Genomic DNA, 23240 nt, shown 5'->3' on the forward strand with positions numbered 1-23240 from the left:
ATTTTACTTGTTTTTTTTTACTTATCAATATTTTACTTGTGTTTTTTTCAATTATCAATATTTTACTTGTTTTTTTTTCAATTATCAATATTTTACTTGTTTTTTTTTAATTATCAATATTTTACTTTTTTTTTGTTCAATATTTTACTTGTTTTTTTTCAATAATCAATATTTTACTTGTTTTTTTTTCAATTATCAATATTTTACTTGTTTTTTTTCAATTATCAATATTTTACTCGTTTTTTTTTTCAATTATCAATATTTTACTTGTTTTTTTTTCAATTGTCAATATTTTACTTGTTTTTTTTCAATTATCAATATTTTACTTGTTTTGTTTCACTTATCAATATTTTACTTGTTTTTTTTTCAATTATCAATATTTTACTTGTTTTTTTTTAAATTATCAATATTTTACTTGTTTTTTTTTCAATTATCAATATTTTACTTGTTTTTTTTTCAATTATCAATATTTTACTTGTTTTTTTTTTCAATTGTCAATATTTTACTTGTTTTTTTTTCAATTATCAATATTTTACTTGTTTTTTTTTTAATTATCAATATTTTACTTGTTTTTTTTTCAATTATCAATATTTTACTTGTTTTTTTTTCAATTATCAATATTTTACTTGTTTTTTTTTCAATTATCAATATTTTACTTGTTTTTTTTTCAATTATCAATATTTTACTTGTTTTTTTTTCAATTATCAATATTTAACTTGTTTTTTTTTCAATTATCAATATTTTACTTGTTTTTTTTTCAATTATCAATATTTTACTTGTTTTTTTTCAATTATCAACATTTTACTTGTTTTTTTTTCAATTATCAATATTTTACTTGTTTTTATTTCAATTATCAATATTTTACTTGTTTTTTTTTCAATTATCAATATTTTACTTGTTTTTTTTTCAATTATCAATATTTTACTTGTTTTTATTTCACTTATCAATATTTTACTTGTTTTTTTTTCAATTATCAATATTTTACTTGCTTTTTTTTCAATTATCAATATTTTACTTGTTTTTTTTCAATTATCAATATTTTACTTGTTTTTATTTCAATTATCAATATTTTACTTGTTTTTTTTTCAATTATCAATATTTTACTTGTTTTTTTTAATTATCAATATTTTACTTGTTTTTTTTCAATTATCAATATTTTACTTGTTTTTTTTTTAATTATCAATATTGTACTTGTTTTTTTTTCAATTATCAATATTTTACTTGTTTTTTTTTCAATTATCAATATTTTACTTGTTTTTTTTTCAATTATCAATATTTTACTTGTTGTTTTTTTTAAATTATCAATATTTTACTTGTTTTTTTTCAATTATCAATATTTTACTTGTTTTTTTTTCAATTATCAATATTTCCCTTGTTTTTTTTTCAAGTATCAATATTTTACTTTTTTTTTTTCAATCATCAATATTTTACTTGTTTTTTTGTTTAAATCCTAATATTTTACTTTTTTTTTTCAATTATCAATATTTTACTTGTTTTTTTTTCAATTATCAATATTTTACTTGTTTTTTTTTTCAATTATCAATATTTTACTTGTTTTTTTTTCAATTATCAATATTTTACTTGTTTTTTTTTCAATTATCAATATTTTACTTGTTTTTTTTTCAATTATCAATATTTTACTTGTTTTTTTTTCAATTATCAATATTTTACTTGTTTTTTTTTCAATAATCAATATTTTACTTGTTTTTTTTCAATTATCAATATTTTACTTGTTTTTTTTTCAATTATCAATATTTAACTTGTTTTTTTTTCAATTATCAATATTTTACTTGTTTTTTTTTCAATTATCAATATTTTACTTGTTTTTTTTTCAATTATCAATATTCTACTTTTGTGTTTTTATTTATCAATATTTTACTTGTTTTTTTTTCAATTATCAATATTTTACTTGGTTTTTTTTCAATTATCAATATTTTACTTGTTTTTTTTAAATTATCAATACTTTACTTGTTTTTTTTTCAATTATCAATATTTTACTTGTTTTTTTTTCAATTATCAATATTTTACTTGTTTTTTTATTCAATAATCAATATTTTACTTGTTTTTTTTCAATTATCAATATTTTACTTGTTTTTTTTTCAATTATCAATATTTTACTTGTTTTTTTTCAATTATCAATATTTTACTTGTTTTTTTTCAATTATCAATATTTTACTTGTTTTTTTTCACTTATCAATATTTTACTTGTTTTTTTTTCAATTATCAATATTTTACTTGTTTTTTTTTCAATTATCAATATTTTACTTGTTTTTTTTCAATTATCAATATTTTACTTGTTTTTTTTCAATTATCAATATTTTACTTGTTTTTTTTTCAATTATCAATATTTTACTTGTTTTTTTTCAATTATCAATATTTTACTCGTTTTTTCTTTCAATTATCAATATTTTACTTTTTTTTTGTTCAATTATCAATATTTCACTTGTTTTTTTTTCAATTATCAATATTTTACTTGTTTTTTTTTCAATTATCAATATTTTACTTGTTTTGTTTCACTTATCAATATTTTACTTGTTTTTTTTTCAATTATCAATATTTTACTTGTTTTTTTTCAATTATCAATATTTTACTCGTTTTTTTTTTCAATTATCAATATTTTACTTGTTTTTTTTTCAATTGTCAATATTTTACTTGTTTTTTTCAATTATCAATATTTTACTTGTTTTGTTTCACTTATCAATATTTTACTTGTTTTTTTTTCAATTATCAATATTTTACTTGTTTTTTTTTAAATTATCAATATTTTAGTTGTTTTTTTTTCAATTATCAATATTTTACTTGTTTTTTTTTCAATTATCAATATTTTACTTGTTTTTTTTTTCAATTGCTAATATTTTACTTGTTTTTTTTTCAATTATCAATATTTTACTTGTTTTTTTTTTTAATTATCAATATTTTACTTGTTTTTTTTTCAATTATCAATATTTTACTTGTTTTTTTTTCAATTATCAATATTTTACTTGTTTTTTTTTCAATTATCAATATTTTACTTGTTTTTTTTTCAATTATCAATATTTTACTTGTTTTTTTTTCAATTATCAATATTTAACTTGTTTTTTTTTCAATTATCAATATTTTACTTGTTTTTTTTTCAATTATCAATATTTTACTTGTTTTTTTTCAATTATCAACATTTTACTTGTTTTTTTTTCAATTATCAATATTTTACTTGTTTTTATTTCAATTATCAATATTTTACTTGTTTTTTTTTCAATTATCAATATTTTACTTGTTTTTTTTTCAATTATCAATATTTTACTTGTTTTTATTTCACTTATCAATATTTTACTTGTTTTTTTTTCAATTATCAATATTTTACTTGCTTTTTTTTCAATTATCAATATTTTACTTGTTTTTTTTCAATTATCAATATTTTACTTGTTTTTATTTCAATTATCAATATTTTACTTGTTTTTTTTTCAATTATCAATATTTTACTTGTTTTTTTTAATTATCAATATTTTACTTGTTTTTTTTCAATTATCAATATTTTACTTGTTTTTTTTTTAATTATCAATATTGTACTTGTTTTTTTTTCAATTATCAATATTTTACTTGTTTTTTTTTCAATTATCAATATTTTACTTGTTTTTTTTTCAATTATCAATATTTTACTTGTTTTTTTTTCAATTATCAATATTTTACTTGTTTTTTTTAAATTATCAATATTTTACTTGTTTTTTTTCAATTATCAATATTTTACTTGTTTTTTTTTCAATTATCAATATTTCCCTTGTTTTTTTTTCAAGTATCAATATTTTACTTTTTTTTTTTCAATCATCAATATTTTACTTGTTTTTTTGTTTAAATCCTAATATTTTACTTTTTTTTTTCAATTATCAATATTTTACTTGTTTTTTTTTTAATTATCAATATTTTACTTGTTTTTTTTTTTCAATTATCAATATTTTACTTGTTTTTTTTTCAATTATCAATATTTTACTTGTTTTTTTTTCAATTATCAATATTTTACTTGTTTTTTTTTCAATTATCAATATTTTACTTGTTTTTTTTTCAATTATCAATATTTTACTTGTTTTTTTTTCAATAATCAATATTTTACTTGTTTTTTTTCAATTATCAATATTTTACTTGTTTTTTTTTCAATTATCAATATTTTACTTGTTTTTTTTTAATTATCAATATTTTACTTGTTTTTTTTTCAATTATCAATATTTTACTTGTTTTTTTTTCAATTATCAATATTCTACTTTTGTGTTTTTATTTATCAATATTTTACTTGTTTTTTTTTCAATTATCAATATTTTACTTGGTTTTTTTTCAATTATCAATATTTTACTTGTTTTTTTTAAATTATCAATACTTTACTTGTTTTTTTTTCAATTATCAATATTTTACTTGTTTTTTTTCAATTATCAATATTTTACTTGTTTTTTTTCAATTATCAATATTTTACTTGTTTTTTTTCACTTATCAATATTTTACTTGTTTTTTTTTCAATTATCAATATTTTACTTGTTTTTTTTTCAATTATCAATATTTTACTTGTTTTTTTTCAATTATCAATATTTTACTTGTTTTTTTTCAATTATCAATATTTTACTTGTTTTTTTTTCAATTATCAATATTTTACTTGTTTTTTTTCAATTATCAATATTTTACTCGTTTTTTTTTTCAATTATCAATATTTTACTTTTTTTTTGTTCAATTATCAATATTTCACTTGGTTTTTTTTCAATTATCAATATTTTACTTGTTTTTTTTTCAATTATCAATATTTTACTTGTTTTGTTTCACTTATCAATATTTTACTTGTTTTTTTTTCAATTATCAATATTTTACTTGTTTTTTTTTAAATTATCAATATTTTACTTGTTTTTTTTTCAATTATCAATATTTTACTTGTTTTTTTTTCAATTATCAATATTTTACTTGTTTTTTTTTTCAATTGTCAATATTTTACTTGTTTTTTTTTCAATTATCAATATTTTACTTGTTTTTTTTTTTAATTATCAATATTTTACTTGTTTTTTTTTCAATTATCAATATTTTACTTGTTTTTTTTTCAATTATCAATATTTTACTTGTTTTTTTTTCAATTATCAATATTTTACTTGTTTTTTTTTCAATTATCAATATTTTACTTGTTTTTTTTTCAATTATCAATATTTAACTTGTTTTTTTTTCAATTATCAATATTTTACTTGTTTTTTTTTCAATTATCAATATTTTACTTGTTTTTTTTCAATTATCAACATTTTACTTGTTTTTTTTTCAATTATCAATATTTTACTTGTTTTTATTTCAATTATCAATATTTTACTTGTTTTTTTTTCAATTATCAATATTTTACTTGTTTTTTTTTCAATTATCAATATTTTACTTGTTTTTATTTCACTTATCAATATTTTACTTGTTTTTTTTTCAATTATCAATATTTTACTTGCTTTTTTTTCAATTATCAATATTTTACTTGTTTTTTTTCAATTATCAATATTTTACTTGTTTTTATTTCAATTATCAATATTTTACTTGTTTTTTTTTCAATTATCAATATTTTACTTGTTTTTTTTAATTATCAATATTTTACTTGTTTTTTTTCAATTATCAATATTTTACTTGTTTTTTTTTTAATTATCAATATTGTACTTGTTTTTTTTTCAATTATCAATATTTTACTTGTTTTTTTTTCAATTATCAATATTTTACTTGTTTTTTTTTCAATTATCAATATTTTACTTGTTTTTTTTTCAATTATCAATATTTTACTTGTTGTTTTTTTTAAATTATCAATATTTTACTTGTTTTTTTTCAATTATCAATATTTTACTTGTTTTTTTTTCAATTATCAATATTTCCCTTGTTTTTTTTTCAAGTATCAATATTTTACTTTTTTTTTTTCAATCATCAATATTTTACTTGTTTTTTTGTTTAAATCCTAATATTTTACTTTTTTTTTTCAATTATCAATATTTTACTTGTTTTTTTTTCAATTATCAATATTTTACTTGTTTTTTTTTTTCAATTATCAATATTTTACTTGTTTTTTTTTCAATTATCAATATTTTACTTGTTTTTTTTTTCAATTATCAATATTTTACTTGTTTTTTTTTCAATTATCAATATTTTACTTGTTTTTTTTTCAATTATCAATATTTTACTTGTTTTTTTTTCAATAATCAATATTTTACTTGTTTTTTTTCAATTATCAATATTTCACTTGTTTTTTTTTCAATTATCAATATTTTACTTGTTTTTTTTTAATTATCAATATTTTACTTGTTTTTTTTTCAATTATCAATATTTTACTTGTTTTTTTTTCAATTATCAATATTCTACTTTTGTGTTTTTATTTATCAATATTTTACTTGTTTTTTTTTCAATTATCAATATTTTACTTGGTTTTTTTTCAATTATCAATATTTTACTTGTTTTTTTTAAATTATCAATACTTTACTTGTTTTTTTTTCAATTATCAATATTTTACTTGTTTTTTTTCAATTATCAATATTTTACTTGTTTTTTTTCAATTATCAATATTTTACTTGTTTTTTTTCACTTATCAATATTTTACTTGTTTTTTTTTCAATTATCAATATTTTACTTGTTTTTTTTCAATTATCAATATTTTACTTGTTTTTTTTTCAATTATCAATATTTTACTTGTTTTTTTTCAATTATCAATATTTTACTCGTTTTTTTTTCAATTATCAATATTTTACTTTTTTTTTGTTCAATTATCAATATTTCACTTGTTTTTTTTTCAATTATCAATATTTTACTTGTTTTTTTTTCAATTATCAATATTTTACTTGTTTTTTTTTCAATTATCAATATTTTACTTGTTTTTTTTTCAATAATCAATATTTTACTTGTTTTTTTTCAATTATCAATATTTTACTTGTTTTTTTTTCAATTATCAATATTTTACTTGTTTTTTTTTTCAATTGTCAATATTTTACTTGTTTTTTTTTCAATTATCAATATTTTACTTGTTTTTTTTTTCAATTATCAATATTTTACTTGTTTTTTTTTCAATTATCAATATTTTACTTTTTTTTTTCAATTATCAATATTTACTTGTTTTTTTTTTTCAATTAACAATATTTTACTTGTTTTTTTATTCAATTATCAATATTTTACTTGTTTGTTTTTTCAATTATCAATATTTTACTTGTTTTTTTTTCAATTATCAATATTTTACTTGTTTTTTTTTTCAATTATCAATATTTTACTTGTTTTGTTTTTCAATTATCCATATTTCACTTTTTTTTTTTTTAATTATCCATATTTTATTTTTTTTTTTTCAATTATCAATATTTTACTTGTTTTTTTTTCAATTATCAATATTTTACTTGTTTTTTTTTCAATTATCAATATTTTACTTGTTTTTTTTTCAATTATCAATATTTTACTTGTTTTTTTTCAATTATCAATATTTTACTTGTTTTTTTTCAATTATCAATATTTTATTTGTTTTTTTTCAATTATCAACATTTTACTTGTTTTTTTTTTCAATTATCAATATTTTACTTGTTTTTATTTCAATTATCAATATTTTACTTGTTTTTTTTTCAATTATCAATATATTACTTGTTTTTATTTCACTTATCAATATTTTACTTGTTTTTTTTTCAATTATCAATATTTTACTTGTTTTTTTTCAATTATCAATATTTTACTTGTTTTTTTTATTCAATTATCAATATTTTACTTGGTTTTTTTTTCAATTATCAATATTTTACTTGTTTTTTTCAATTATCAATATTTTACTAGTTTTCTTTTCAATTATCAATATTTTACTTGTTTTTTTTCAATTATCAATATTTTACTTGTTTTTTTTCCATTATCAATAGTTTACTTGTTTTTTTTTCAATTATCAATATTTTACTTGTTTTTTTTTTCAATTATCAATATTTTACTTTTTTTTTATTATCAATATTTTACTTGTTTTTTTTTCAATCATCAATATTTTACTTGTTTTTTTTTCAATTATCAATATTTTACTTGTTTTTTTTTCAATTATCAATATTTTACTTGTTTTTTTTTCAATTATCAATATTTTACTTGTTTTTTTTTCAATTATCAATATTTTACTTGTTTTTTTTTCAATTATCAATATTTTACTTGTTTTTTTTTCAATTATCAATATTCTACTTTTGTGTTTTTATTTATCAATATTTTACTTGTTTTTTTTTCAATTATCAATATTTTACTTGTTTTTTTTTCAATTATCAATATTTTACTTGTTTTTTTTTCAATTATCAATATTTTACTTGTTTTTTTTTTCAATTATCAATATTTTACTTGTTTTTTTTTCAATTATCAATATTTTACTTGTTTTTTTTCCATTATCAATAGTTTACTTGTTTTTTTTTTTCAATTATCAATATTTTACTTGTTTTTTTTTTAATTATCAATATTTCACTTTTTTTTTATTATCAATATTTTACTTGTTTTTTTTTCAATCATCAATATTTTACTTGTTTTTTTTCAATTATCAATATTTTACTTGTTTTTTTTTCAATTATCAATATTTTACTTGTTTTTTTTTTCAATTATCAATATTTTACTTGTTTTTTTTTCAATTATCAATATTTTACTTGTTTTTTTTTCAATTATCAATATTTTACTTGTTTTTTTTATTCAATTATCAATATTTTACTTGGTTTTTTTTTCAATTATCAATATTTTACTTGTTTTTTTCAATTATCAATATTTTACTAGTTTTCTTTTCAATTATCAATATTTTACTTGTTTTTTTTCAATTATCAATATTTTACTTGTTTTTTTTCCATTATCAATAGTTTACTTGTTTTTTTTTCAATTATCAATATTTTACTTGTTTTTTTTTTCAATTATCAATATTTTACTTTTTTTTTTATTATCAATATTTTACTTGTTTTTTTTTCAATCATCAATATTTTACTTGTTTTTTTTTTCAATTATCAATATTTTACTTGTTTTTTTTCAATTATCAATATTTTACTTGTTTTTTTTTCAATTATCAATATTTTACTTGTTTTTTTTTCAATTATCAATATTTTACTTGTTTTTTTTTCAATTATCAATATTTTACTTGTTTTTTTTTCAATTATCAATATTTTACTTGTTTTTTTTTTCAATAATCAATATTTTACTTGTTTTTTTTTTCAATTGTCAATATTTTACTTGTTTTTTTTTCAATTATCAATATTTTACTTGTTTTTTTTTTCAATTATCAATATTTTACTTGTTTTTTTTTTCAATTATCAATATTTTACTTTTTTTTTTTCAATTATCAATATTTACTTGTTTTTTTTTTTCAATTAAAAATATTTTACTTGTTTTTTTATTCAATTATCAATATTTTACTTGTTTGTTTTTTCAATTATCAATATTTTACTTGTTTTTTTTTTCAATTATCAATATTTTACTTGTTTTTTTTTTCAATTATCAATATTTTACTTGTTTTGTTTTTCAATTATCCATATTTCACTTTTTTTTTTTAATTATCCATATTTTATTTTATTTTTTTCAATTATCAATATTTTACTTGTTTTTTTTTCAATTATCAATATTTTACTTGTTTTTTTTTCAATTATCAATATTTTACTTGTTTTTTTTTCAATTATCAATATTTTACTTGTTTTTTTTTCAATTATCAATATTTTACTTGTTTTTTTTTCAATTATCAATATTTTACTTGTTTTTTTTTCAATAATCAATATTTTACTTGTTTTTTTTCAATTATCAATATTTTACTTGTTTTTTTTTTCAATTATCAATATTTTACTTGTTTTTTTTCAATTATCAATATTTTACTTGTTTTTTTTTTTAATTATCAATATTTTACTTTTTTTTTATTATCAATATTTTACTTGTTTTTTTTTCAATCATCAATATTTTACTTGTTTTTTTTTCAATTATCAATATTTTACTTGTTTTTTTTTCAATAATCAATATTTTACTTGTTTTTTTTCAATTATCAATATTTTACTTGTTTTTTTTTCAATTATCAATATTTTACTTGTTTTTTTTTCAATTATCAATATTTTACTTGTTTTTTTTTTTCAATTATCAATATTTTACTTGTTTTTTTTTCAATTATCAATATTTTACTTGTTTTTTTTTCAATTATCAATATTTTACTTGTTTTTTTTTCAATAATCAATATTTTACTTGTTTTTTTTCAATTATCAATATTTTACTTGTTTTTTTTTCAATTATCAATATTTTACTTGTTTTTTTTTAATTATCAATATTTTACTTGTTTTTTTTTCAATTATCAATATTTTACTTGTTTTTTTTTCAATTATCACTATTTTACTTGTTTTTTTTTCAATTATCAATATTTTACTTGTTTTGTTTCACTTATCAATATTTTACTTGTTTTTTTTTCAATTATCAATATTTTACTTGTTTTTTTTTCAATTATCAATATTTCCCTTGTTTTTTTTAATTATCAATATTTTACTTGTTTTTTTTTACTTATCAATATTTTACTTGTGTTTTTTTCAATTATCAATATTTTACTTGTTTTTTTTTCAATTATCAATATTTTACTTGTTTTTTTTTAATTATCAATATTTTACTTTTTTTTTGTTCAATATTTTACTTGTTTTTTTTCAATAATCAATATTTTACTTGTTTTTTTTTCAATTATCAATATTTTACTTGTTTTTTTTCAATTATCAATATTTTACTCGTTTTTTTTTTCAATTATCAATATTTTACTTGTTTTTTTTTCAATTGTCAATATTTTACTTGTTTTTTTTTCAATTATCAATATTTTACTTGTTTTGTTTCACTTATCAATATTTTACTTGTTTTTTTTTAAATTATCAATATTTTACTTGTTTTTTTTTCAATTATCAATATTTTACTTGTTTTTTTTCAATTATCAATATTTTACTTGTTTTTATTTCACTTATCAATATTTTTTTTGTTTTTTTTTCAATTATCAATATTTTACTTGCTTTTTTTTCAATTATCAATATTTTACTTGTTTTTTTTCAATTATCAATATTTTACTTGTTTTTATTTCAATTATCAATATTTTACTTGTTTTTTTTTCAATTATCAATATTTTACTTGTTTTTTTTAATTATCAATATTTTACTTGTTTTTTTTCAATTATCAATATTTTACTTGTTTTTTTTTTAATTATCAATATTGTACTTGTTTTTTTTTCAATTATCAATATTTTACTTGTTTTTTTTTCAATTATCAATATTTTACTTGTTTTTTTTTCAATTATCAATATTTTACTTGTTTTTTTTTCAATTATCAATATTTTACTTGTTGTTTTTTTTAAATTATCAATATTTTACTTGTTTTTTTTTCAATTATCAATATTTTACTTGTTTTTTTTTCAATTATCAATATTTCCCTTGTTTTTTTTTCAAGTATCAATATTTTACTTTTTTTTTTTCAATTATCAATATTTTACTTGTTTTTTTGTTTAAATCCTAATATTTTACTTTTTTTTCAATTATCAATATTTTACTTGTTTTTTTTTCAATTATCAATATTTTACTTGTTTTTTTTTTTCAATTATCAATATTTTACTTGTTTTTTTTTCAATTATCAATATTTTACTTGTTTTTTTTTCAATTATCAATATTTTACTTGTTTTTTTTTCAATTATCAATATTTTACTTGTTTTTTTTTCAATTATCAATATTTTACTTGTTTTTTTTTCAATAATCAATATTTTACTTGTTTTTTTTCAATTATCAATATTTTACTTGTTTTTTTTTCAATTATCAATATTTTACTTGTTTTTTTTTAATTATCAATATTTTACTTGTTTTTTTTTCAATTATCAATATTTTACTTGTTTTTTTTTCAATTATCACTATTTTACTTGTTTTTTTTTCAATTATCAATATTTTACTTGTTTTGTTTCACTTATCAATATTTTACTTGTTTTTTTTTCAATTATCAATATTTTACTTGTTTTGTTTCACTTATCAATATTTTACTTGTTTTTTTTTCAATTATCAATATTTTACTTGTTTTTTTTTAAATTATCAATATTTTACTTGTTTTTTTTTCAATTATCAATATTTTACTTGTTTTTTTTCAATTATCAATATTTTACTTGTTTTTTTTTCAATTGTCAATATTTTACTTGTTTTTTTTTCAATTATCAATATTTTACTTGTTTTTTTTTTTAATTATCAATATTTTACTTGTTTTTTTTTCAATTATCAATATTTTACTTGTTTTTTTTTCAATTATCAATATTTACTTGTGTTTATTTTCAATTATCAATATTTTACTTGTTTTTTTATGCAATTATCAATATTTTACTTGTTTGTTTTTTCAATTATCAATATTTTACTTGTTTGTTTTTTCAATTATCAATATTTTACTTGTTTTTTTTTCAATTATCAATATTTTACTTGTTTTTTTTTCAATTATCAATATTTAACTTGTTTTTTTTTCAATTATCAATATTTTACTTGTTTTTTTTCAATTATCAATATTTTACTTGTTTTTTTTCAATTATCAACATTTTACTTGTTTTTTTTTTCAATTATCAATATTTTACTTGTTTTTATTTCAATTATCAATATTTTACTTGTTTTTTTTTCAATTATCAATATTTTACTTGTTTTTTTTTCAATTATCAATATTTTACTTGTTTTTATTTCACTTATCAATATTTTACTTGTTTTTTTTTCAATTATCAATATTTTACTTGCTTTTTTTTCAATTATCAATATTTTACTTGTTTTTTTTCAATTATCAATATTTTACTTGTTTTTATTTCAATTATCAATATTTTACTTGTTTTTTTTTCAATTATCAATATTTTACTTGTTTTTTTTAATTATCAATATTTTACTTGTTTTTTTTCAATTATCAATATTTTACTTGTTTTTTTTTAATTATCAATATTGTACTTGTTTTTTTTTCAATTATCAATATTTTACTTGTTTTTTTTTCAATTATCAATATTTTACTTGTTTTTTTTTCAATTATCAATATTTTACTTGTTTTTTTTTCAATTATCAATATTTTACTTGTTGTTTTTTTTAAATTATCAATATTTTACTTGTTTTTTTTTCAATTATCAATATTTTACTTGTTTTTTTTTCAATTATCAATATTTCCCTTGTTTTTTTTTCAATTATCAATATTTTACTTGTTTTTTTTGTTTAAATCCTAATATTTTACTTTTTTTTTTCAATTATCAATATTTTACTTGTTTTTTTTTCAATTATCAATATTTTACTTGTTTTTTTTTTTCAATTATCAATATTTTACTTGGTTTTTTTTCAATTATCAATATTTTACTTGTTTTTTTTTCAATTATCAATATTTTACTTGTTTTTTTTTCAATTATCAATATTTTACTTGTTTTTTTTTCAATTATCAATATTTTACTTGTTTTTTTTTCAATAATCAATATTTTACTTGTTTTTTTTCAATTATCAATATTTTACTTGTTTTTTTTTCAATTATCAATATTTTACTTGTTTTTTTTTAATTATCAATATTTTACTTGTTTTTTTTTCAATTATCAATATTTTACTTGTTTTTTTTTCAATTATCAATATTCTACTTTTGTGTTTTTATTTATCAATATTTTACTTGTTTTTTTTTCAATTATCAATATTTTACTTGTTTTTTTTTCAATTATCAATATTTTACTTGTTTTTTTTAAATTATCAATACTTTACTTGTTTTTTTTTCAATTATCAATATTTTACTTGTTTTTTTTCAATTATCAATATTTTACTTGTTTTTTTTCAATTATCAATATTTTACTTGTTTTTTTTTCACTTATCAATATTTTACTTGTTTTTTTTTCAATTATCAATATTTTACTTGTTTTTTTTTCAATTATCAATATTTTACTTGTTTTTTTTCAATTATCAATATTTTACTTGTTTTTTTTCAATTATCAATATTTTACTTGTTTTTTTTTCAATTATCAATATTTTACTTGTTTTTTTTCAATTATCAATATTTTACTCGTTTTTTTTTTCAATTATCAATATTTTACTTTTTTTTTGTTCAATTATCAATATTTCACTTGTTTTTTTTTCAATTATCAATATTTTACTTGTTTTTTTTTCAATTATCAATATTTTACTTGTTTTTTTTTCAATTATCAATATTTTACTTGTTTTCTTTTCAATTATCAATATTTTACTTGTTTTTTTTTCAATTATCAATATTTTACTTGTTTTTTTTTCAATTATCAATATTTTACTTGTTTTTTTTTTCAATTGTCAATATTTTACTTGTTTTTTTTTCAATTATCAATATTTTACTTGTTTTTTTTTTCAATTATCAATATTTACTTGTTTTTTTTTTCAATTAACAATATTTTACTCGTTTTTTTATTCAATTATCAATATTTTACTTGTTTGTTTTTTCAATTATCAATATTTTACTTGTTTTTTTTTTCAATTATCAATATTTTACTTGTTTTTTTTTTCAATTATCAATATTTTACTTGTTTTGTTTTTCAATTATCGATATTTCACTTTTTTTTTTTTAATTATCCATATTTTATTTATTTTTTTTCAATTATCAATATTTTACTTGTTTTTTTTTCAATTATCAATATTTTACTTGTTTTTTTTTCAATTATCAATATTTAACTTGTTTTTTTTTCAATTATCAATATTTTACTTGTTTTTTTTCAATTATCAATATTTTACTTGTTTTTTTTCAATTATCAATATTTTATTTGTTTTTTTTCAATTATCAACATTTTACTTGTTTTTTTTTTCAATTATCAATATTTTACTTGTTTTTTTTCAATTATCAATATTTTACTTGTTTTTTTTATTCAATTATCAATATTTTACTTGGTTTTTTTTTCAATTATCAATATTTTACTTGTTTTTTTCAATTATCAATATTTTACTAGTTTTCTTTTCAATTATCAATATTTTACTTGTTTTTTTTCAATTATCAATATTTTACTTGTTTTTTTTCCATTATCAATAGTTTACTTGTTTTTTTTTTCAATTATCAATATTTTACTTGTTTTTTTTTTCAATTATCAATATTTTACTTTTTTTTTATTATCAATATTTTACTTGTTTTTTTTTCAATCATCAATATTTTACTTGTTTTTTTTTCAATTATCAATATTTTACTTGTTTTTTTTTCAATTATCAATATTTTACTTGTTTTTTTTTCAATTATCAATATTTTACTTGTTTTTTTTTTCAATTATCAATATTTTACTTGTTTTTTTTCAATTATCAATATTTTACTTGTTTTTTTTTCAATTATCAATATTTTACTTGTTTTTTTTCAATAATCAATATTTTACTTGTTTTTTTTCAATTATCAATATTTTACTTGTTTTTTTTTTCAATTATCAATATTTTACTTGTTTTTTTTTCAATTATCAATATTTTACTTGTTTTTTTTTCAATTATCAATATTTTACTTGTTTTTTTTTCAATTATCAATATTTTACTTGTTTTTTTTTCAATTATCAATATTTTACTTGTTTTTTTTTCAATTATCAATATTTTACTTGTTTTTTTTCCATTATCAATAGTTTACTTGTTTTTTTTTTCAATTATCAATATTTTACTTGTTTTTTTTTTTAATTATCAATATTTTACTTTTTTTTTATTATCAATATTTTACTTGTTTTTTTTTCAATCATCAATATTTTACTTGTTTTTTTTTCAATTATCAATATTTTACTTGTTTTTTTTTTCAATTATCAATATTTTACTTGTTTTTTTTTTCAATTATCAATATTTTACTTGTTTTTTTTTCAATTATCAATATTTTACTTGTTTTTTTTTCAATTATCAATATTTTACTTGTTTTTTTTATTCAATTATCAATATTTTACTTGTTTTTTTTTTCAATTATCAATATTTTACTTGTTTTTTTCAATTATCAATATTTAAATAGTTTTCTTTTCAATTATCAATATTTTACTTGTTTTTTTTCAATTATCAATATTTTACTTGTTTTTTTTCCATTATCAATAGTTTACTTGTTTTTTTTTCAATTATCAATATTTTACTTGTTTTTTTTTTCAATTATCAATATTTTACTTTTTTTTTTATTATCAATATTTTACTTGTTTTTTTTTCAATCATTAATATTTTACTTGTTTTTTTTTCAATTATCAATATTTTACTTGTTTTTTTTCAATTATCAATATTTTACTTGTTTTTTTTTCAATTATCAATATTTTACTTGTTTTTTTTTTCAATTATCAATATTTTACTTGTTTTTTTTTCAATTATCAATATTTTACTTGTTTTTTTATTCAATAATCAATATTTTACTTGTTTTTTTTCAATTATCAATATTTTACTTGTTTTTTTTTCAATTATCAATATTTTACTTGTTTTTTTTTCAATTATCAATATTTTACTTGTTTGTTTTTTTAATTATCAATATTTTACTTGTTTTTTTTTCAATTATCAATATTTTACTTGTTTTTTTTTTCAATTATCAATATTTTACTTGTTTTGTTTTTCAATTATCCATATTTTACTTGTTTTTTTTTTTAATTATCAATATTTTACTTGTTTTTTTTTCAATTATCAATATTTTACTTGTTTTTTTTCAATTATCAATATTTTACTTGTTTTTTTTTCAATTATCAATATTTAACTTGTTTTTTTTTCAATTATCAATATTTTACTTGTTTTTTTTTCAATTATCAATATTTTACTTGTTTTTTTTCAATTATCAATATTTTACTTGTTTTTTTTCAATTATCAACATTTTACTTGATTTTTTTTTCAATTATCAATATTTTACTTGTTTTTATTTCAATTATCAATATTTTACTTGTTTTTTTTTCAATTATCAATATTTTACTTGTTTTTTTTTCAATTATCAATATTTTACTTGTTTTTATTTCAATTATCAATATTTTACTTGTTTTTTTTTCAATTATCAATATTTTACTTGCTTTTTTTTCAATTATCAATATTTTACTTGTTTTTTTTTCAATTATCAATATTTTACTTGTTTTTTTTCAATTATCAATATTTTACTTTTTTTTATTTCAATTATCAATATTTTACTTGTTTTTTTTTCAATTATCAATATTTTACTTGTTTTTTTTAATTATCAATATTTTACTTGTTTTTTTTCAATTATCAATATTTTACTTGTTTTTTTTTAATTATCAATATTGTACTTGTTTTTTTTTCAATTATCAATATTTTACTTGTTTTTTTTTCAATTATCACTATTTTACTTGTTTTTTTTTCAATTATCAATATTTTACTTGTTTTGTTTCACTTATCAATATTTTACTTGTTTTTTTTTCAATTATCAATATTTTACTTGTTTTTTTTTCAATTATCAATATTTCCCTTGTTTTTTTTAATTATCAATATTTTACTTGTTTTTTTTTACTTATCAATATTTTACTTGTGTTTTTTTCAATTATCAATATTTTACTTGTTTTTTTTTCAATTATCAATATTTTACTTGTTTTTTTTTAATTATCAATATTTTACTTTTTTTTTGTTCAATATTTTACTTGTTTTTTTTCAATAATCAATATTTTACTTGTTTTTTTTTCAATTATCAATATTTTACTTGTTTTTTTTCAATTATCAATATTTTACTCGTTTTTTTTTTCAATTATCAATATTTTACTTGTTTTTTTTTCAATTGTCAATATTTTACTTGTTTTTTTTTCAATTATCAATATTTTACTTGTTTTGTTTCACTTATCAATATTTTACTTGTTTTTTTTTCAATTATCAATATTTTACTTGTTTTTTTTTAAATTATCAATATTTTACTTGTTTTTTTTTCAATTATCAATATTTTACTTGTTTTTTTTTCAATTATCAATATTTTACTTGTTTTTTTTTTCAATTGTCAATATTTTACTTGTTTTTTTTTCAATTATCAATATTTTACTTGTTTTTTTTTTAATTATCAATATTTTACTTGTTTTTTTTTCAATTATCAATATTTTACTTGTTTTTTTTTCAATTATCAATATTTACTTGTGTTTATTTTCAATTATCAATATTTTACTTGTTTTTTTATGCAATTATCAATATTTTACTTGTTTGTTTTTTCAATTATCAATATTTTACTTGTTTGTTTTTTCAATTATCAATATTTTACTTGTTTTTTTTTCAATTATCAATATTTTACTTGTTTTTTTTTCAATTATCAATATTTAACTTGTTTTTTTTTCAATTATCAATATTTTACTTGTTTTTTTTTCAATTATCAATATTTTACTTGTTTTTTTTCAATTATCAACATTTTACTTGTTTTTTTTTCAATTATCAATATTTTACTTGTTTTTATTTCAATTATCAATATTTTACTTGTTTTTTTTTCAATTATCAATATTTTACTTGTTTTTTTTTCAATTATCAATATTTTACTTGTTTTTATTTCACTTATCAATATTTTACTTGTTTTTTTTTCAATTATCAATATTTTACTTGCTTTTTTTTCAATTATCAATATTTTACTTGTTTTTTTTCAATTATCAATATTTTACTTGTTTTTATTTCAATTATCAATATTTTACTTGTTTTTTTTTCAATTATCAATATTTTACTTGTTTTTTTTAATTATCAATATTTTACTTGTTTTTTTTCAATTATCAATATTTTACTTGTTTTTTTTTTAATTATCAATATTGTACTTGTTTTTTTTTCAATTATCAATATTTTACTTGTTTTTTTTTCAATTATCAATATTTTACTTGTTTTTTTTTCAATTATCAATATTTTACTTGTTTTTTTTCAATTATCAATATTTTACTTGTTGTTTTTTTTAAATTATCAATATTTTACTTGTTTTTTTTTCAATTATCAATATTTTACTTGTTTTTTTTTCAATTATCAATATTTCCCTTGTTTTTTTTTCAAGTATCAATATTTTACTTTTTTTTTTCAATCATCAATATTTTACTTGTTTTTTTGTTTAAATCCTAATATTTTACTTTTTTTTTTCAATTATCAATATTTTACTTGTTTTTTTTTCAATTATCAATATTTTACTTGTTTTTTTTTTCAATTATCAATATTTTACTTGTTTTTTTTTCAATTATCAATATTTTACTTGTTTTTTTTTCAATTATCAATATTTTACTTGTTTTTTTTTCAATTATCAATATTTTACTTGTTTTTTTTTCAATTATCAATATTTTACTTGTTTTTTTTTCAATAATCAATATTTTACTTGTTTTTTTTCAATTATCAATATTTTACTTGTTTTTTTTTCAATTATCAATATTTTACTTGTTTTTTTTTAATTATCAATATTTTACTTGTTTTTTTTTCAATTATCAATATTTTACTTGTTTTTTTTTCAATTATCAATATTCTACTTTTGTGTTTTTATTTATCAATATTTTACTTGTTTTTTTTTCAATTATCAATATTTTACTTGGTTTTTTTTCAATTATCAATATTTTACTTGTTTTTTTTAAATTATCAATACTTTACTTGTTTTTTTTTCAATTATCAATATTTTACTTGTTTTTTTTCAATTATCAATATTTTACTTGTTTTTTTTCAATTATCAATATTTTACTTGTTTTTTTTCACTTATCAATATTTTACTTGTTTTTTTTTCAATTATCAATATTTTACTTGTTTTTTTTTCAATTATCAATATTTTACTTGTTTTTTTTCAATTATCAATATTTTACTTGTTTTTTTTCAATTATCAATATTTTACTTGTTTTTTTTTCAATTATCAATATTTTACTTGTTTTTTTTCAATTATCAATATTTTACTCGTTTTTTTTTTTCAATTATCAATATTTTACTTTTTTTTTGTTCAATTATCAATATTTCACTTGTTTTTTTTTCAATTATCAATATTTTACTTGTTTTTTTTTCAATTATCAATATTTTACTTGTTTTTTTTTCAATTATCAATATTTTACTTGTTTTTTTTTCAATAATCAATATTTTACTTGTTTTTTTTCAATTATCAATATTTTACTTGTTTTTTTTTCAATTATCAATATTTTACTTGTTTTTTTTTTTCAATTGTCAATATTTTACTTGTTTTTTTTTCAATTATCAATATTTTACTTGTTTTTTTTTTCAATTATCAATATTTTACTTGTTTTTTTTTCAATTATCAATATTTAACTTGTTTTTTTTTCAATTATCAATATTTTACTTGTTTTTTTTTCAATTATCAATATTTTACTTGTTTTTTTTCAATTATCAACATTTTACTTGTTTTTTTTTCAATTATCAATATTTTACTTGTTTTTATTTCAATTATCAATATTTTACTTGTTTTTTTTCAATTATCAATATTTTACTTGTTTTTTTTTCAATTATCAATATTTTACTTGTTTTTATTTCACTTATCAATATTTTACTTGTTTTTTTTTCAATTATCAATATTTTACTTGCTTTTTTTTCAATTATCAATATTTTACTTGTTTTTTTTCAATTATCAATATTTTACTTGTTTTTATTTCAATTATCAATATTTTACTTGTTTTTTTTTCAATTATCAATATTTTACTTGTTTTTTTTAATTATCAATATTTTACTTGTTTTTTTTCAATTATCAATATTTTACTTGTTTTTTTTTTAATTATCAATATTGTACTTGTTTTTTTTTCAATTATCAATATTTTACTTGTTTTTTTTTCAATTATCAATATTTTACTTGTTTTTTTTTCAATTATCAATATTTTACTTGTTTTTTTTTTAATTATCAATATTTTACTTGTTGTTTTTTTTAAATTATCAATATTTTACTTGTTTTTTTTCAATTATCAATATTTTACTTGTTTTTTTTTCAATTATCAATATTTCCCTTGTTTTTTTTTCAAGTATCAATATTTTACTTTTTTTTTTTCAATCATCAATATTTTACTTGTTTTTTTGTTTAAATCCTAATATTTTACTTTTTTTTTTCAATTATCAATATTTTACTTGTTTTTTTTTTCAATTATCAATATTTTACTTGTTTTTTTTTTTCAATTATCAATATTTTACTTGTTTTTTTTTCAATTATCAATATTTTACTTGTTTTTTTTTTCAATTATCAATATTTTACTTGTTTTTTTTTCAATTATCAATATTTTACTTGTTTTTTTTTCAATTATCAATATTTTACTTGTTTTTTTTTCAATAATCAATATTTTACTTGTTTTTTTTCAATTATCAATATTTCACTTGTTTTTTTTTCAATTATCAATATTTTACTTGTTTTTTTTTAATTATCAATATTTTACTTGTTTTTTTTTCAATTATCAATATTTTACTTGTTTTTTTTTCAATTATCAATATTCTACTTTTGTGTTTTTATTTATCAATATTTTACTTGTTTTTTTTTCAATTATCAATATTTTACTTGGTTTTTTTTCAATTATCAATATTTTACTTGTTTTTTTTAAATTATCAATACTTTACTTGTTTTTTTTTCAATTATCAATATTTTACTTGTTTTTTTTCAATTATCAATATTTTACTTGTTTTTTTTCAATTATCAATATTTTTCTTGTTTTTTTTCACTTATCAATATTTTACTTGTTTTTTTTTCAATTATCAATATTTTACTTGTTTTTTTTCAATTATCAATATTTTACTTGTTTTTTTTTCAATTATCAATATTTTACTTGTTTTTTTTCAATTATCAATATTTTACTCGTTTTTTTTTTCAATTATCAATATTTTACTTTTTTTTTGTTCAATTATCAATATTTCACTTGTTTTTTTTTCAATTATCAATATTTTACTTGTTTTTTTTTCAATTATCAATATTTTACTTGTTTTTTTTTCAATTATCAATATTTTACTTGTTTTTTTTTCAATAATCAATATTTTACTTGTTTTTTTTCAATTATCAATATTTTACTTGTTTTTTTTTCAATTATCAATATTTTACTTGTTTTTTTTTTCAATTGTCAATATTTTACTTGTTTTTTTTTCAATTATCAATATTTTACTTGTTTTTTTTTTCAATTATCAATATTTTACTTGTTTTTTTTTCAATTATCAATATTTTACTTTTTTTTTTCAATTATCAATATTTACTTGTTTTTTTTTTTCAATTAACAATATTTTACTTGTTTTTTTATTCAATTATCAATATTTTACTTGTTTGTTTTTTCAATTATCAATATTTTACTTGTTTTTTTTTCAATTATCAATATTTTACTTGTTTTTTTTTTCAATTATCAATATTTTACTTGTTTTGTTTTTCAATTATCCATATTTCACTTTTTTTTTTTTTAATTATCCATATTTTATTTTTTTTTTTTCAATTATCAATATTTTACTTGTTTTTTTTTCAATTATCAATATTTTACTTGTTTTTTTTTCAATTATCAATATTTTACTTGTTTTTTTTTCAATTATCAATATTTTACTTGTTTTTTTTCAATTATCAATATTTTACTTGTTTTTTTTCAATTATCAATATTTTATTTGTTTTTTTTCAATTATCAACATTTTACTTGTTTTTTTTTTCAATTATCAATATTTTACTTGTTTTTATTTCAATTATCAATATTTTACTTGTTTTTTTTTCAATTATCAATATATTACTTGTTTTTATTTCACTTATCAATATTTTACTTGTTTTTTTTTCAATTATCAATATTTTACTTGTTTTTTTTCAATTATCAATATTTTACTTGTTTTTTTTATTCAATTATCAATATTTTACTTGGTTTTTTTTTCAATTATCAATATTTTACTTGTTTTTTTCAATTATCAATATTTTACTAGTTTTCTTTTCAATTATCAATATTTTACTTGTTTTTTTTCAATTATCAATATTTTACTTGTTTTTTTTCCATTATCAATAGTTTACTTGTTTTTTTTTCAATTATCAATATTTTACTTGTTTTTTTTTTCAATTATCAATATTTTACTTTTTTTTTATTATCAATATTTTACTTGTTTTTTTTTCAATCATCAATATTTTACTTGTTTTTTTTTCAATAATCAATATTTTACTTGTTTTTTTTTCAATTATCAATATTTTACTTGTTTTTTTTTCAATTATCAATATTTTACTTGTTTTTTTTCAATTATCAATATTTTACTTGTTTTTTTTTCAATTATCAATATTTTACTTGTTTTTTTTTCAATTATCAATATTCTACTTTTGTGTTTTTATTTATCAATATTTTACTTGTTTTTTTTTCAATTATCAATATTTTACTTGTTTTTTTTTCAATAATCAATATTTTACTTGTTTTTTTTCAATTATCAATATTTTACTTGTTTTTTTTTTCAATTATCAATATTTTACTTGTTTTTTTTTCAATTATCAATATTTTACTTGTTTTTTTT

Source organism: Euprymna scolopes, chromosome 16, assembly GCF_053919585.1.
Source record: "Euprymna scolopes isolate OS-2025 chromosome 16, ASM5391958v1, whole genome shotgun sequence".
NCBI classification, from domain to species: Eukaryota; Metazoa; Mollusca; class Cephalopoda; order Sepiida; family Sepiolidae; genus Euprymna; species Euprymna scolopes.